Raw genomic sequence first — 6,000 nt, forward strand, 5'->3', positions numbered from 1 at the left:
GGTTCTTGCGCTGCATCCAAGATCTCCAAGAAAAATCCCATTATTTCTCCTAGAGAAAGTACAGCCCTTGGGCTCCAAGAAGGCTCCGGAACTAGCTGCTGACTGAGGGGGATGGGGAGTGTGACAGGCTGCAGAACCGGGAGCCCAATCTTGGTGCAGCAGGGCAGCTGGGGGCTTTTGTTGGGAGAGTGTGTTGCTAGAAAGCTCCCCCATCTCCTCCACCTCTTGCTCACTCACACCCAGCAAGTCAGGGACTGGAAGAGGAAAGGGAGGAAGAAAGGAAGAGTCTTTCAGGGGATGTTGTCTTCGTCTTGCAAGGGAAATTGTCTCTGAAAATCATACAGTGGCAAGTATCGATTCAATCTGAGGGCAAGACACCTTCCGGTCAGGTGGGAGGGAAAGCTGGCTGGGAGGGGATGAGCAACGGGGAGAGTTATGACCCTGCTGAAAGACTGGTTTATTAAATCGGGGTCTAACAAATAGCCAATTAATTCTTCCAGCTGGTAATTAGTAAGCAGTTAACTCCTGTTATAAATTGTGCTGCTGCTCAAGACTAGTGATAATGCAATCCATGATGACACGTTTGGGGAGGAGGGGTCTCAAAGACTCTTGTGGCCTAGGGTCTGTAGCCTGTCCGCCCCCCCATACCCTCAGCAGGCCCTCCCCCCGTGGAGTGCTGGCTCTAGGAGAGCAAGGATCCTGTCTGTATGTTCACCATCCATTCATTTAACAAACGTTTAATGGGTTCCTACTACATGCCAGGCACTACCCTAGGCACTGAAGGTTCAATGTGAGCAAAACAGACAGGAACCCCTGCCTTTTTTGCAGTTACATTCTAGTGAAGAGACAGACAATAGACTAAATAAGGAAAATAAACAGTATTTAGATGGTAAAGACAATATTAAAGCTAAGAGGAGGAGCAGAAAATGTGAGGGCTGAAATGTTAGGGAGGGAGTCCAGAGAAGATCCCTCTGGCATCCAAGTACTGGCATTGAAAAAAAGAGGAAGCAGACAGTGTCGGTATCTGGGGGAAGAGCACTGCAGGGAGGAGGGCAGCAAGTGCAAAGGCCCTGCCATGGTGAGGGGCTGTGGCTGCACCTGGGTAGGTGAGAGGAGGTAGTAGAAGCTGAGATCAGCGGTTAAGGGGGCAGGTCATTTGGGTCCTAGAGTCATTGCAGGGTCTTGGGCGTTACCTGGAGTGAAATGGGAACTATGGCAGGGTGTGAACTAGAGGAGGGACAGAATCCCACTATCATTTAGCAAGGGACAGGATCCCACTCTCATTCTGGGTCTGTGTGAGGAATTGATCGAAGGGGTGCTATAGTATCCCTGACACCTGGCACTCAGTGGGTGCTCAATAAATGCTTATCACGTGGATGCTGTTGGGGCTACATTGTAAGTCTGGGAACCATGCTCACTTTGAAAGGCCAATCTATTTGGATTTTCTTTTCAATCATTTTACAACTGTCACCAAAAGTGCCCTCAGCTTTGAATTTTCCAAGGAACTCCACACCCACTATCCTACTTGGTCCTTAAAATGTCCCTGTGAGGTAAGTTAAGACAGGTGGCTCCCCCCATTTACAGATGTGAAAACTGAGGCAAAGAGACATTCTCTGACTGGCTTAACAGTGAGTTCCTGAAAATACCAGTCCTAGAATAATGGGGGTGGGGGGTACAAAAGATACAGAAGTCCCTCCCACTTTCTGGCCACTTTGTCACAGTTGCACCCTGCCTCACTGTGTGATCTTTCCTCTCTGCTCTCCGGGTTCTCGTTTCCACAATAAGGAGATGTGCCCGGACTGGTTCTGAGATCCCCCAGCCCAGACTCCAAAGCCTTGCAAGCTGTGTCTGAGACCTGATATCTGGATGCCACCATTTCCCAAGTAAGGTCACCGGGGCTGTCCCGAGTTCCCTTTATCCACACTAATGTTGGAACAAGGGAAGTTTTGTTTAACTTTTAAGCTGACAGTTCAGTGGATCAAAAGTAATTTGGTGTTAACACCAGTTTGGATAAACACACAGTCTTCCCACTCTGAATAGGTGTAAGGAGCACTGATTTGTACCTAGCTCTGTTTCCCTGTTGGGGGGGTCTGGAGAAAAGGTGGAAAGGTGTGTCTGGGGACATGCTGGAAAGGCTAGGGTCTCTTGACTATTTATTTGCTAATTAAATAAATATTCATTGAGTCAGGCATTTTACCTACACCATACTGGGCACTCTGCGGAGACAAACAACACAGCCCTGTCCTCAGGGAGCCCCCAGTCTCAGGGGGGACACAGCCTTGTCCTCAGGGCTCCCAACGGAAGTGAAGAGAATGCTATTATACGGTTATAGATCCTGGTATGAAAACGGAGCCAGGATACAGATCTGGGAACCAACACGCTGTGACAGTAATGAAGTGTTTACTACTTGGGCAAGGGCTAAGGGGACTGGAACAGGGAAGTCTTGGAGCCTTTTACTCTGACTTCTTGGCTCCTACAGCAAGATGGTTTCCTACCCTTTAAGCCTGGTTGCCTGCAGCCTTCCAAGTTTCAACCAAGACCAAGGGAAGCAAGCAGCCTGGTGTTTTATTTGTCCTCATGCAAATGCCTCTCTGGGCTCCTAGAAACCAGGCCTGTTTGAAGGCAACTGTGAAGCTAGCATGGAGCAGTCAGTGTCCACAGGGAGGAGAATACAGTCTCTCTGGGGAACAGGCCCCACTCCAGCAAGACACCCCCTCCTCACCCCACACCACTGGCCACCCTAGGGAGACAGAGGTGGCCAAGGGGACTGCAGAGCACCTGGAAATCTGAAGGCCCACCCATTAGTCCAGTCTCACAGATATCACCTCCACCCCAGGCTTAGAGTGACATCTGTGCAGTGTGCTCTGTTACCACCTGTGCTGTAAGCTCGCTGGCAGAGTGGGCATTCCACAGCACCTGGTGCAGGGCTGAGCGCATGGTGGCCGTTCAATGTCTGCTCATTAAAATGAATTGCTTTGGACCACCCTAACTCAAACAAAAGGCAGCTCTGGGCAAGACTTGAATTATCAGGATTAGGGAGAACCAAATTAGGGGTCAGGGACAAAATAGAAATAATGAATATATAAGAAATGTTTGCATATGTACAGGCTGAGGGGAAGCAAATGTCTAGGGCAGCGAAGTAGGTAAGTGAGGGGTAGAACATTCTGGGAAATCTTGTGTAAATAAGTGGCAGGGGGAAGTGACCCCCACTGCTGCCTCATTCTGGGATACCTCCTAAGAGGGGCTGTCTGGGTCTGGGTCTGTTGTGTTTCCTGAAGGTATGAGGCTCTGCCAGGCTGAGGGTGGCTCTGTCCTCTGGCATCTGCCCCCAGGGCCACAGCAGCCCCAGGGAAGGCATCAAGTTTCGCTGAGCTGGTGTTGCTCACCTTCTCCGGGCTGCTCTTCAGACGCAGGATCAAATGTTTTCAAGCTTGAAAGGACAGGCTAGAGAGTGAGGGGAAAGGAGGGGAAGGGAGGGAAGGGGAGGAGGGGGTGAAACTGAGGTCACCAGAGGGGAGGGACCAGCTGGGCCCAGGGACAGGGCCGGTGATTCTCTTTGTTCCCTTTATGTTTAACCTCCTCAGCAAATTCTTTTTCCTTTAGCCATCACCTCTTCTTGACCCACGCAAGGGCGGGCGGGCGGGCAAGGGGGAAGGGATCTTGAGTGGAATCATCTTGCGCGTGCACACACACACGCACAATCGCTGCGTGGCATGAACTCCAGGGGGCGCCATTCACATAGAATACGACAGGCGCGGCTCCCACCTCCACCCCCAGAGTGCAATGTGGTGGCCCTGCTGCAGCTGTCTCTGGTCTGACCAGACCCGGGACAAGCTCAAGGCATCCAATGCAGTACCTCATTCCCTCCCCCGCACCCCCTCCCGCTCCTTCTTTTCCCAACCCTCCTGTTCTCTCTGGCCCCCCAACCTCTAGGTCCAGCCTGACCTGCCTCCAGTCCCCACCCCGCAGGTTGCTGGGGGAAGAGAGGAGTCCCAGGCCCCGCCCCCACATGATCCTCGTCTGGAGACAGCACTAGCTCAGGGGACTCGCTGCCTTTTGATTAACTCCACTCATTAGCTGGCTCTCCCGCTGTCCTCAGGGATCCCCCATGCCACCGTCCTGGGGGCCCTCAGGAGCCATATCTGGCTCCAGCGTAGAAAGGGAGACTCTAATTGACCCTCTCACTCAGCCCCGTGATGACGGGTCTAGCCCCACTTCCCATGCTTTCTGTCCCCTAACCTAGGGCTGACCTGAAGGAGCATATCACAGAAAACAAAAACCCATCAAATGCTGAGCCTAAAAAGGCCACTTGCCCTCCCAACCACCCGGCCAGGTTGGTAGATTTATCATCCTTTTAGAGATGAGGGGGCTGAAGAGCAGGGAGGCTCAGTCACACCTCCAAGGTCACACAGCTAGTAAGTGGCAAAGGGGGTGTTCAAATCGGAGAGTCTGGTTTCAGAGGCTAGAGTCCCGGGTCTGGACTTCACTGTTATTTAGTCTGCCTGTCCATGGAAGCGGGGCCAAAGCTGACATCCTAGTAGCATTTAAGGTTAAACAAAGTAAAATTTAAAACTCAGTTTCTGTCACAGTAGTCATGTTTTGAATGCTAAATGGTCACACATGGCCAGTGGCTACTGTATTGGACAATGCAGCTATAGAATATTTCCATCATCATAGGAGTTTGACAGACAGCAGTGCTCAGGAGTCCTTATTTTTCATTCCAGCCTACGGTTTACTAGCTGAGCAACTGTGAGCAAGTTGATTAACCTCTCTGTGTCTCAGCTTCCTCACCCATAAAATGGTGATAAGAATAGTGCCAACCCCATAGAGCTGTTACGGGGATTAAGTGAGAAAATGCATATGAAGTGCTCAGTACAGTGTCTGATACAGAGTGAGCAGGCTGCCAATTGTTTTATTATTAGGAAACATAGTCCAGTCCTTCATTTAACTAAGTAGGTGGCTAAGGACCACAGAAACTGAGGAAATAGTTTAAAGATGCACAGCAAAGTAAATGCTTTAAAACCTGGGGCTCCTAATTCTTTTTATTCCACCGAACACCTAATGATACCACTATAATTGATAAAGGACTTTCACATTTGACACTCCCCAACACGCTGGGAAGCCACTGAATAAGGTTTCATCAACTCCATTTTACAGATTAAGAAACGGAGGCATGGAGAGGATAAAGTAACTTCTTCAAGGTCCTGTTGCTGTTTAGTGCAGGGTAGGGACTTATTACTGTTCAATATTCCTTCCCTGCTCCGTTCTCCACCGTCTGTGTGCATTCACGTGTGAGTGTGTTTTTGTGTGGGAGAACTCGTGTGTGTGTGTTCTTCATCAGTTCACCATGCAGCGCTCAGGGGCCCGAGCTATAGATAGAATATAAATTATATAAATAACATTAATATGGTCTCAGTTATGTAAAAAGCTGTATATAAAGTAAAGATGGGAAGGACAGATAATACCATTTTAATGATTATCGTGGGCGATGGGATTATGGGTAATTTGCATTTCTGTCTTTATATGTTTCTATTTTTCCCCAATTTTCTACAAGCAGCATGTATTATTTTTATAATCAGAAATAAACAAAAGTGATTTTCAAATACATTTAAAAAATAAAATCCCTCTGGTGTTTTCCCTGTGGCCTCCTCAATCCTCCAAGAGATCGGAAGGACTGACCTGGGTTTGGCGTTGCCTGGCCAGGCCTGCTGGCAGACCAGGCCTGTGTGTGCTCGGTCCCCTTCCTGCAGAGGCCCTCAGGTCCCTCCACACTAGAGTGGATTTGAATTTACTCAGCAACATCCACATGCAATAAATGTTATACTGTTTTATTTTCTCTGCGTCAAATAAATTCTGATCCCAAGTCTCCACTTGCCAGAGTGCTGAGAAATCAGCCTTAGTTATGTTTGGGTGGAGTCCCCAGGGTCATAGAAGGACCTGGGACCAGAAAAAGAGGCCTCAGGGCCTTGTGGTTGCCATGGTAATTGACTCCCGTTGTCT

This window comes from Phyllostomus discolor, chromosome 4 (genome assembly GCF_004126475.2).
Source record: "Phyllostomus discolor isolate MPI-MPIP mPhyDis1 chromosome 4, mPhyDis1.pri.v3, whole genome shotgun sequence".
Lineage (NCBI taxonomy): Eukaryota > Metazoa > Chordata > Mammalia > Chiroptera > Phyllostomidae > Phyllostomus > Phyllostomus discolor.